The 12,458-nt window shown below is 48.2% G+C and overlaps 1 pseudogene; it reads right to left on the bottom strand.

Moving 5' to 3' along the window:
* Positions 1 to 1,372: 1,372 nt before the first annotated feature.
* On the bottom strand, positions 1,373 to 1,492 carry LOC120601788 (uncharacterized; annotated as a pseudogene).
* Between the last annotated feature and the right edge of the window lie 10,966 nt (positions 1,493 to 12,458).

Raw genomic sequence — 12,458 nt, 5'->3', positions numbered from 1 at the left:
GGAGACTGAGGGTCAGAGAGCTTAAGCTGAATGTCATGCGGTCAGTCACTGGTAAAGCCGGAACCCAAGCCAGCCCAGCCAGATACCAAGGTCTGAGCTCTTAACTAAGTGCCCTGAGCCACCTCGGTAGTGGATCCAAGAACCCAGAAGCAAGGAGTGTGTTGGGGTGAAAGTCCCCCTCTAGCTTCCAGGCTGCTCTGGTAATATGCCCATTCTATGGATGAGCTAGCAGGGGCTTTGCTTTGGGGACTTGTCCAAGGCCTCTTTGCTACATAGTGGGGTCCATCAAAAAAAAATAGGAAAGAAAATCTTAGCATATCGAAGCTGGAAGGGATCTCACAGCTCTTCTAGTCCAAAGCTCACTTTCCAGACAGGGAAACTGTGGCCCAAAGAGAGCTGTGCGGGCCACCCCCTGCAGCTCTGCCTCCTTCGGGCCACCCCCTGCAGCTCTGCCTCCTTCGTCCTGGGCTGCGCGCCCCTCCCCGCGGATGACCCCTACTCTGTGAGCTCCGTGGAGCCTCTGAGAGGAAATGGCAGGTGGGTTGGAGAGAACAATGAAAGGGGCAGGTTGTCATGCAGAGGCTCATGCGAGAACTCCCTGGGGCTCCCTCTCCCCTCCCCCCGCACCCCCGACTTTCCTGCTGGCATTCCCCAGTGGGTGCCTGTGGGGAGAATGCAGCCTAAGCCAGCCAAGGTCACAGGCTTTCATCTTTGTCTTCCCAAGTCCCAGAACCGACTTGCCCTCCCTGGGTATGCTGAGGGCAGGGCAGGGGAGTGGCGGGGTTCTGGGGCCCTGGGGAGGGAGGGCTTCCATTGCTGCCCCCGCTCGTTAGGTGACTGTGGATAACTAGAAGACAAGAAACTTCCTGCACCCTTTCTCCCCTCCCTCACACCCTCCAACGAGCAAGAGGGGTGCTTGGCAGAAGTCCCTAAAACCGCAGCTTCTCAGTTTTGCACCTGAAAAATGTGGGTGCTACTCACCTCTCTCGGCCCCTCAGTCGCAGAAGCTGGGATGTAATAGCCCATGGTCCCGACACTGAGAGAGCAGGAGCCTAACATTCTGGTTGAGACCAACATCCTGCCGTCATTCATTCTACTGAGATGTGTCAGGCTCCTGGCCGGTGCGGACAGCCCCATACCTGGGACTGGGGTGCAGCTGGGAGGCCCAGGCCCACCCTCATGGAGGTCTGGTTCTTGGTCTGGGTCCGATGCTGTGAATCTGAGCCTTATACACACAAGAGTGCTTCTTTTTTTTTTTTTTTAATTTTTATTTATTTTTAAAAATTTTTTAGGCAAGGCAACCCTTGCTTGACCTCACAGGTTGCAATGACTTTGTCAGTTTACAATCTCTTATGTTTTTTATTTTTTTTTACGCCTACAGCACCTGGTCTTCCTGGGTGGTCTCTCCCATCCAAGTACTAACCAGCCCAACCCTGCTTAGCTTCTGAGATCAGACAGGATCACGCTTGTTCAGGGTGGCATGGCAGTAGACCCATATAGCTTCTATACACCTCGTGACTCTGGAAGGAGGAAGGAGGAGAGAAGGTCATGTGGAGAGAGGCTGGGTCACACAAGGACACTCATTTTCATGTACAGTGTCAGCGAGTTGAATCTTCCGGGATCTATCACACCGACGAATACCAACGCCTTCAAATACCACTGCTAATAGAAAAATAGCACTTGTCTCTTCCAAGCATCTCAAATGCTCTGTGAACATTAATTAATTAAGCCCCAATTAAATAGTTATCATTGACTGAAAATATATTTACTGTACACATTCAACTGGCGACTGCTTTATGATTGTGACTTCAGCCCTGCAATCATTGGGCTTGAAATATATGACACCAAGACGTTAGAAAATCGAGTTCTTCTCTGGCGACCTGCACAGAGCCGCTGGGAAGACTGCTGGGAACATCGATTCTAAAGACCCGAGTGGGTCCCCGTGGCTTGTCCATCCTCTGTCCTGTTGCTGCTTTTCATGCTGAGAGCTTACTAAGGTGGACCATGCATGACAGACTCTTCCAGAAGGAGAGTTCTAGGTCAGCAGTAGCCTGGTCGCTGCTGGCAGTATCAGGCTTTCTCTTTTCACTTCTCATTTGATAAAAGGCGAGTGGGTCGCTGAGATGCCTCTACTCTCCGGACTGTGCGATCCTCTGGAGCTTCTTGTCCACTGGTGGGGGCTCCTCCTGTCCACTGCCTTCTACTAGAGGAACTGTCCCCTGGCAGGAAGCACTGCTGGGTCAAGTTCTGTGCTGGCCTGAGGCGGGGGTTATGACGCCGACTGAGCAGACCCTAAACAAGTGCCTGCTGCGTCTCAGGCAGGGACTGAGCCATCAGTGCACCGAAATGCCTTATCAGCATGTCCCCTAGCCCTGGGGTGGGACGGTGGGGAGAACCGGGCGGCTGGCACTGAGATTCAGATCCTCTGAAGTAGGAACAGCAGGTGGGAGCAGAAGTCCACGTTCCAGGACGGGGTGGGAGGGGTGTGGCACAAAGAAGAGAAGACATGAGTGGGGCCCCTGGTCCTGAGGCCCCCGTGGAGGTGTTTGAGAAGCAGACAGAGGAGGAAAGTTTGTTTCCAAAGTGGCCACAGACATGGAATTTTGAAGCGTGTATTTATAAGGGGTGTCCTAAGACTGAGGCACTGGGTGGCCCCCACATTATTTCTTGAGGCTTCCATTTCTTGACATTTACTGGGCCATATCATACCTCTGCTTGCATTTGCGTTACGCAAATGGAAAGCTAGCAGAATTTGCTGAGGAAAGAAGGGAGCTTAGGAGCTCACACGTGAAACCAGTGACAAGGGCAGGAATGGAGCAGAGGACCTCCGTGAGGACTGGGGCGTGAGACTCAAGTTCTTCCAGACCTCGAGCTGTTTCTGTCTGCTTCTTCTTGACCCTAAGGAGCAGCTCTGTCCCAGTCCGCTCTCCACTGCACGTGGGTGGGGTTTCTTTGGGAAGGCGGAGAGTGGGGAGGGACGAGCTTTAAAATACTGATTTCTCTAATGGTCATTGATTTCCTTAAGTTTTTCTTCTTCAGTAAACTTGAATTATCTATATTTTTTCGGAAATTCTCTCTTTCTTATATTTTCATATATAGTAGCCAAAAGTTGCTTATAGTATCGTGATTTTTAAAACATCTTCTGTATCTGTAGTTTCATCCTCCTTGACTAACCTCGCTAGATGTTTGTCTGTTTTATGGTCTTTTCTAAGAATCCACTTTTGGCTTTGTTGACCATCTTTGTGATCGTTGATTTCCTTTGCATTTATGCTCTTATCTTTATTGTTTACTTCTTTCCACTGTTTTTTTTTTTTCCCAAGCTTTTTTGGTTCGTTGAAAGCTTTACTCATGTATAAGTCATCCTTGTTTTAGAGTAAATGCACTTAAGACTATATGTTTCTCTATAAATGTCTTTTTAATTCCACTCTATACGTTTTATTTTGTATTTATCTCTTTTTCCTCAGTACCAAATATCTCATAATTCCCATTGCAATTTCTGTTGATGTCTTGCGTGGGCGGGGGGGGGTGTGTGGGGGGTGGAGGTCAGTAAATAACTTTTCTTTCTTTTCCTGGATTCTGAATTAAGAGATCAGACAAAGAGTGGGAGGGTGGTGGTGGGGAGGGATTTATTTTTACTTATTTTTTAACTGATAAAGATAAGGTTGGAGGATGAGGGTAGATGCAACAGCTAAATGGATTCCCCAATACTAAAAATGGGGATTTGACAGCCTTAACCCCTAATCACTGTGATGCTGTGGGTGGCGGGTGGGGGACAGAGAATGACCACACCCGAGAAGAGAAAGGAAGTTGGTAAGTCAAGCAAGCCTAATTTATTTTTCCCAAGCTGACCAATCAGCTAAGTCACTTCCTCCCTGAGGCAGAGACAGGACTGGAGTGTTACACTAATTTGGCTCCTTCCACACAGAAGGAAACATCAGGAACAGGAAAGAAATGTTCCCACAACAATTTCCTATTGAACCCGTGAGATGGTTACAAGTGTGCTTTTCAGTTTTCAAAGATACAGTTGCTGTTATTGTGTTTAACCTGCCTTCGTTGTTGACTTCTAATTTTGCTGCACTGTGGGTAGAGAATGTGGTCTACTTTACATCCACTCTGAAATTTGTTTAGGCTTTCATTTATGACCCAACACAAGGTCAGTTTTTATAAATGTTTACACGTGCTTGACAACCATGAGTTGTATTAGTGTGCCAGGGCTGCCCTCACAGACTGAGTGGCTTAAACAACAGAATTTAATTTTCTCACAGTTCTAGAGGCAGATAGTTCAAGGTCAAGGCGTCAGTAGGTTTGGTTTCTTCTGAGGCCTCTCTCCTTGACTTTTTTTTTTTTTCCTCCTTGACTTCTTGTTGTATCCTCACTGACCCGTCCTCTGTACAGCATCCCTAGTGTCTCTTTGTGTGTCCGGAATTCCTCTCTTTATAAGAACACCAGTCATATCTGATTAGGGCCCACTCTAAAGGCCTCATGTTTACTTATTCGCCTCTTTAAAGGATCTATCTCCAAATACGGTCACATTTTGAGGTCCTGGGGGGTTAGGGCTTCAACAAATGACTTTTGCGGGGACACAGGTTATCCCCAAACATATATGTTCTTTGTTGGTATAGGTACATGGGTTCATGCAGGCTTTTGTATGGACTCACCACATCAGACTTGTTAATTCTGTCGTTCAAATCTTTCATCTCTTGTTTAAATTTTCTCTGCTTCCTGGGGAGCATTAAAATCTCCCATTCCTTGATTAACTGACTGGACGATTTACACACCTCCCCGCTTCTATTTTCTATTCTTTTCGGGAGTCTTTTTATTCGGATGTTAGATATCCGAGGTGGATTCTCTAATCTCCATGTCTTTTCTCTCCTCTGCTCTGCTTTCTGGGACATTTTCTCACCTGCGACTTTATCTTCCAACCCTTCCTCTAAGCTTTTCATTTGTGCTAGCCGAGACATATTTTTTGTTCTCAGAATATACTTTATTAATAACATCCTGTACTTGTTTAATGTGTGCGATATCTCTTCCGTCCTTGAGGATACTGTTACGGGGGGCATTTTTTCTCCTTATCATGATCATCTGTGTTCCCTCCAAGTTGCTTTTTATCGACTTGTTATTTTTTGTCTCTGAATTAGGAACTTCACTTGTGTGACTAGTGAACCTTGACTTCAGCACACAGAGGCTTCTCGGAAGCTCAGAGCTCGGGCTTGGCTGCCCACCAAGGACTCCACCGGAAGTGATCGGGCTGGGCTCTTTCCTTGGGCAACTTCTGCTGTCACTGCCTTTAGATCTATCCTCTCGGGCTTCTCAGATCCACAGAGAATTATCTTTCGATCTCCTGCCTAGAGGTTCATACTAAGCCTGGTTGCCAGTTGGGAGTATCATAATTCACTGTGAAGACCTTCACTTAATTCCCCATTTTCTTGAGATGAGCCTGCCCCAGACTGGATCTGCCCTTCCCTGGGGCAGACTCCCTCCCTTTTACCCACTCCAGGGAATAAACCATCTGTCTTGTGTTGGGATATGGTAGAGGCAGCACCTTGGAGGAAGGGATCTCGGTCACTAACTGCTCTTTCAAACTGTCTTTCAATAAATCCCCTGTGGTTCAATCTGCGTTTTTACCTCTACTGCTAGAAGTACTTGGTACTCAATTCCTGAACCTTTGGGGATTCTGTTTGTTTTAGAATTTACTCGCTGCCAGTTTAGGACTCGATTGTTTGCATCCACTAAGTCTCTTTCCAGTCATTGGTCTGCTTTCCAATTTCGAAATGATCCCATTTTCTTTGTCATTGTGGTATTCGAAAAGTTTCTTTTCAGACATTTTAAAGGAGTTTCAGGAGGGAGCAGAGATAAATGCCAGCATTTAATCTGCTGTCTCTAACCAGAAACCATGCCTGTTCTTTTTTCATTGTACTTAATTCTTTTTGATAGTTTGCAAAACTTCTTAGTCATTTTGATCACAATTGATTTTGTGGTCTCTACTAATTTATCATTTGAGGTTCTGCGGGGTGGGGGTGGGGGGCCTGGGGGAGGCTGGGGGCGGCAGGGAGGGCCGTGTCCGATCCTACTGTTGGTTCTGCCACTGACTCTTGTTTATGACTGTGTTTGTTTTGTAATTGTCATCTTTCTGAGCCCATCTCCAAGGACCTTTGTCTGCAGGAACCCCGGGCAGCTGCGGGGAGGGCCCAGCCCCCTAGTATTTGCATTTGTTTCTGCTCAGTGCCCAGGCATTCCAGTCGGGGACCCCTTTTTGTCTTAAGTTCTTGCTTTCAGTCTCCAGGGCACACCAGGAATGTGTGTGTGCAGGGTAGTGTAAATTTAAATCCCAAGTCCCTTGAGGCTGAATCTATGGTGACAAATTCTCAGAGCAGCCCTGTGTCCCACCTTTTATCGCCCCCCCCCATGAACTTCTTGTTGATCTGTCAGAGCAGAGTGTGTTTGTTGTTGTTGTTAGTTTTTTATCCTCCTCCACGTTTTCACTGAGAATGTAACTCTGGTGAGTCTCATTTCCAATTCCTGGCTCTGTGGAGCCCAAAGCCTTATTTCTTGTCCCCACAGAGGCTGTAAAATCCAATCCCCAGGCCTCTGAGACCCGCCCCCCTCCTGCAGCCCTGCCGGTGGGCTCCAAGTGCCGCACCAACACTAGCCCCCCTGATTCCTGCTTGGTTTTCAGATACTTGTTTTTCTTTCTCGGGAGTTTTCCTCCTTGGTTGTGAGTTCAGCCATGCATTTAAAGAGATGTTTGTTACATTTTAGTCACCATTTCCAAGCATGTTTTTGTAGCAGGAGGGTTTGCTGCTGCCTAGATACCGCTGGAAAGCAAAGTCCCTTGTATTTAGTTTGTTTCTAATGCCTTTCGCATCTCTGCAAAAGGCATTAGAAATGTTGCCCACAGCAGAGCATCAACAGGGGCGCCGAGAATATTGGGGAAATGGAATTGAATTGCCACATTTCCACCTAAGTGACGATTTTACCAAAGGGCCACTGCACAGCCAGTCAGGGTTCCTCTGGCGGCCCGGCGGTGTGGAGCAGGAGTCTCAGAGAACATTCGGGACCCACCCTGGGCTGGGCCCAATCGACCGTGGTACGGTCTGACTTGCAGCCAGCCCTCCGGACCTTCAGCCACACACCTGATCACAGGCTCAGTCTCACCTTTCTTTGAACTTGCAGTCACCCCGCCCCCGCCCCCCAGGCGAGTGCCCGCCCCAGCTCTCTGACTGCACGGTGGAGGGTGGAGCTTCCCACAGTTCGAGGTCTGACCTCTTCCACCTGACTCACTCTCGGGGCGAGGCCCATTGCTTTCCTTCCTATCTGTATCTCCAGCATCCTCACCGGTAAGGTGATGGCGTAAACACCCGCGGAGCTCAAAAAATGTGTGTCTAATGCGTGGACAAACACCGCGCGTTCCCACAGAATCGGCTCCAAGCACTGGTTTTGGATTTGATAAAATTAAAGCAGCTGTTATCACCAGTAGTTAATCCCAACCTCGACCTCCCTACCCCGTGGCTGACACCAGCTCTGCCCTGGAGGAGCGGAACCATCCGCTGGCCGTTTTAATTGGGAGGCGGCAGGTCATTTGGGTTAAAACGGACCCTAATGAGTTCTCCCTAGAGCAGCACTGGGTGGGTGGCGGGGGCGGGGGGAGTACGGAAAATGGGATGGGATGATAGACTTGGTCACCGACTCCTCCCCAGCCCCTCCCCTCCCTGGTGGGTGGGGTTCCGGCGCCCAAGTCTGGGGAGATCTTTTTCCTCAAGGAGAACTAGGTGTGTTTCTCCCCAAAGCTTTGGCCCGCAGCAACTTTGTCTGCAGGGCAGATGGGCGAAATGAAGGTCGCAGAGCCCCGCTTACTGTGAGTTTACAAAGCACTTTCCCTCTGTGATCTCTCTGAAGACGCGCTGGGAAAAGACTTGGCCACGGTCACACAAGGTGGGGGAGGGGGCCTGGGGGGCGGGCTTAGGGCTGCGCTATCCAGTACACTGGCCACGTGTCACTACTGAGAAAGCACTTGAAATGTGGCTAGTCTGAATTCAGTTGTGTCTTAAGTGTAAAATACACGTCAGATTACAAAGGCTTAGTAGGAAAAAAAGTAAATAGCTCAATAATTTTAAATATTTACGACATGTCAAATGATAATATTTTGGATAGATTCGGTTAAATACAAATAATATTAGAATGAATCTCACCAGTTTTATTTTTATTTTTTTTTTACTTCGTTTTAATGAAGCTACCAGAAATTTTTAAATTACTTATGTGGCTTGCGTTTGCATTTGCGGCAACTGGATAGCGCTGGTCTAGACTGTGGACCACGTGACTCCTAAGGGGACTCCCTCCATTTACCAGCCTTGGGACCGGCAGGCATCTCTTGCAAGCTCTAGATCGGATGCTGTGGGTTTGGGTCTCAGATGTACCACTTAAGAGGTGTCTGACCTTCCCTTGGACAAGTCCCTCCTCTGAGCCCGCTTCCTAATCCGTAAATGACGTAGTTGCTGCCACTAGGCTGTAAACAGCACAAGGGTGAGGCTTGGTCTGGTATGTTCTGTACAGAGCAGGAACCCAAGGAGTCTGTGCTGAGTGAGCGAGGGCTTGTTCAACACCACTCAGCGCTGGCTTATCAGTGAAATAATTCACTTTGGCTGTGAAGACAAGCCATTCTCAGTCTCTTTTCCACCTTCACATATATGTCATGTTCATGAGCTGCACAGCCACGGGCTCAAGCAGAGTTTGAAAACTGCCCCTGTCCTCATTTGGGGTCTCTTGAAAGCAGAACCTGAGTTAAGGACTTGGGGTGACCCCCGGAGGCAGGAGAGTGAGGCAGGGGAGAAGGAGGAGGAGCAACGGGGTGAGGGAGGGCCGGAATTCAGGAAACAGGGCATGCTTCCCAGAACTGTCTTCCAAAAGGCAGGAGGAGGGAACATCTACCCACTGGCTCCTGTCCTCCACTGCAGAAGGCTGTTCTGGGGACCTGGCTTCAGGAGGCCTTGGGAAAAGCCCCAAGGCAGAAAGGCACGTGCTTGAGGTGGTATACTTGTTAATGTGAGTCAGGACTGTCCATCTCGTTGCCGCCGAAATCAGAGGTGGGACAAGGTGATGTGATGTGGCATGAAAGTCTGTTACAGTCTCTAAAGTTTATAAAGACCAGAAAGAATTCACATTGTTACAACAAATAGATGAAGATCAGTAGCTGAAGTTAAGGGTTGTGGCATAGCCAGAATGGGCTATGGCTTATGGGCAGTTCTGGAAAGCCAGCTGAAACTTCATTCATTTGTTCATTTATTCACTCATTCGTCCATTCATTTGTCACCGAATATTTATTGTATACTGCCTCTGGGTCAGGCCCTGGCCCATCCCAGAAAGGATGGCAGAGTACGAGAGGGACGAGGATGTCATCATATCAACCAAGTGGAACCTTTCCTAATTAATAAATTGGGTAAGTCACTTGCAAACTTCAGTCCTTCAATCTTCATTGGTAACAGGGTACTGATGCTGAATGTCACCCATGGTTGGTGACAGCACAATCAAAAGCCCTCCGAGGAAGGTTCAGCCTTCTCCTTAGGTCAAGGAGGCCTTGGAAATAAACTCACCACCCATCCTGCCTTCCCGTGCTCCCTCAGCCTGCAGGCCCTGACCTGAGCGCCTACTTGGAGCCAGGCTCTGTGCCAGTTCTGGGTTGTGGTGGTGAATGTGACAGAGCCCTTGCCCTCGGGAGCTCACAGTCTGGGGGGAGAGAAGTTACCACCCTTACGGAGGAGAATCAAGAGGCGGGCTCCAAGCCCTAGGGAGAAGGGAGAAGGCTGCGGCCTGTTGGGTCTTGGAAAGCTTTCTTGAGTGCAATCAAACATCCACCCCAGGGACTCTAGGCCCCAGATGTGAGCTTCTGGCACAGACCAGACCTGGCTGAACCCTGTAACTGGCTTCTTGGAAGAGGACATTGGCAAAGCCAGGCTTACTCTGGGCCATTTGCATATCATTTGCATCTATCTGCATATGCAATGGCACAGCCTGGTCTCTTATGCATTTAAATTGCAAGTTATTTGTCTCTCTTGGAAAGCTCTCATTTTTTTTCCCCAAGAGGGTGTTGGCTCCATCTTCCCTACTTGCCCCTTATAATGCAAGACTGTTGAGTTCCGGCCCCCCGCCCGCCCCGCATGGTACAAGGCTATAGATCTTAGGGTGCAATATGTTTATTATTCTGGTTTTCAGAGTACTTTGTTATTTTCAGAGGGAGTATTGGGCACATGCACCCTGTGCTACAGATGGGGAAACTGAGGCAGAGAGTTTTTTGTTTTTTTTTTTAAGTGAGGTGCCCAACCTCACTTGCCACATTAGAGGCAGGACCATGGCTGGGGGTCAGGGCTCTTGATTTCTGACTCTGTGTTGGCCCTTAGAGGTCATCCCTTTGTTAAGATGTGTGGAAAGCGGTATAGAGAGGGGCAGGGACTTGCCCAAGGCCATGCGGCTGGTCCAAAATGCAGCCTTGACTCCTATAGCCCCTGGGTGAAGGGGCTTATTTTGTCTGCTGTGTCATTGACCTGTGTTGCATCAGAAGGTACCCTTTCATAAATACCAAGTGCATTGATTTCTCCTTATTTGGGTCGCTATTTAAGCATGGTGAATGAATGTCACCCAACCCAGCCCATCCCATTCAATCGAGACCCGATTTAGCCCAGACCTGAGCTGACAGGAGTCCTCAGTGGCCTTCTAAATGGGGACTTCGTGCTACCCAAAAGGCACAGTTTGGGCAATCCTGCAGGGTGTAGATTCCTTCCTGCACCCAGCAGATGCACCCTGACATGTCCGTGGAAACTAAGCTGTGGACATCAGCTTGTATCTTAAAATGTGTCAACAGAGCAGTATGGGAACTTAACGAAGGCCAACGCTGGGTCTCGCTGACTGCCACATCATTTGGGATCTTTACTCATAGGAACGGAACCAAGTATTTCATTGCTAAGAGCAGCTCCCACTGATTGAGCACTTCCGTGTAGGCATGGTGCTGGGCTTCCACTCAGCTTTCCCTGGGCTTTGCATGACAGGGACTGTTTCTCCTGTTATACAAGAGAGGCCACTGAGGCTCAGTGACATGAAGAACTTTGTTCAAGGTCACACAACAAAGTATCAAGGTCAAGGCTCAACATCGGGGGTGGCTGGTTGCAGACCCCAACAAGAGGGCCTGTTCTTTCCACTAAGCCATATCACTTCCAACATCAAGTCTAAAACTAGACCTAACGTAGGGCAGTCTCACTCTGGCTGCAAGGCTGAGATCGGCCAGTACTACTGCTTGGAACACCCAGAATCAGCTCCAAGCTCGGTTTGTGCCCTTGCGATCCTTCAGCACTGGCTCAGGCCATACAGGAGGCAGGGATTAGGCAGCAGGGTCTCTGGTCAATGCGGGGAGGGCATGGTTCTGGGGGCAACCCATGGATGGGGCTCAGGGAGGAGCAGCGGGGTGTGGGGAGTGGGGGGAAAAAAAACAACCTAACACAAATGCCAATTTATAAATCTTAAGCAGCATAATGTAATAATTTACAAAGCACAGACTTGCTGGTAGTGGAGGAGTAGCTTATATCAGATTAACTTTCTGCTGGTAACAATTATAAAATCTGGACAGACTATATAAAACAGATTTGTTTGGAACTACTGGAGAGTGACCAAAAGCAGGCAGAAACTGGAGAGGATGTGACCCTTGAAACAAAGAAACCATACTGACGAGAGACTCATTTATCTGGCTTTTCCCCTGAAGGCATTCTCTAGTTTATGCAATGCATGCGGGATAGAACTCAAGCAGAAAGCAGAAGCCATGTTGGCTGCAGAGTAGGAAATTGGAGCTCTGGACCTCCAAAGCAGCTCGAAATTGAGAGAAAAAATCCCAGAAAAGAGACCCATTGAAGGAGAAAACTCCCCTCAAATCCTTGGCTGACTCTGGCGTGGGGCACGACTCCAAGAAGCCCAGGGGAAAACGCAGCTGGAAGGCTGAAAATGCTGAGGAGAGATTTCTACAGCTGCGTGCATCGAGCAGACAGATTCTCTTGTTCAAATCTCACTAAATTAGAGTGGTTTGGCAAACATACCAGACTTTTCCCTAAGAAGTCTTAGGGGAAAGCCTCCACAAGATCAAGTTGAGAGGCCAACAATTAAACGGAACAATATGCAGATTTCTTCAGAGGAGGATAACACAATCCAGAATCTCTGCAACGTGTCAGTCACCCCAATGTCCAATATATAATTTAAAATTACTAGGTATGGAAAGAAACAGGAAAATGTGACACACGGACAAGATTTTTTAAAAAGTCAATAGAAACAGATCTAGAGACAACCCAGATGTTGGAAAAGTAGACAGACTTTTAAATCATTATGATACATTTGTTGAAGAATCTATAGGAAAAGACCATTAGAATGGATGAAGATTTGGGAATTTTAGGAGCGCATTAAAAAGTACCATGAAATTTAGGAGTGCA

Source organism: Pteropus medius, unplaced genomic scaffold (assembly GCF_902729225.1).
Source record: "Pteropus medius unplaced genomic scaffold, Ma_sr-lr_union100, whole genome shotgun sequence".
Taxonomy (NCBI): Eukaryota; Metazoa; Chordata; class Mammalia; order Chiroptera; family Pteropodidae; genus Pteropus; species Pteropus medius.
This window is presented reverse-complemented; position numbering and strand designations above follow the sequence as displayed.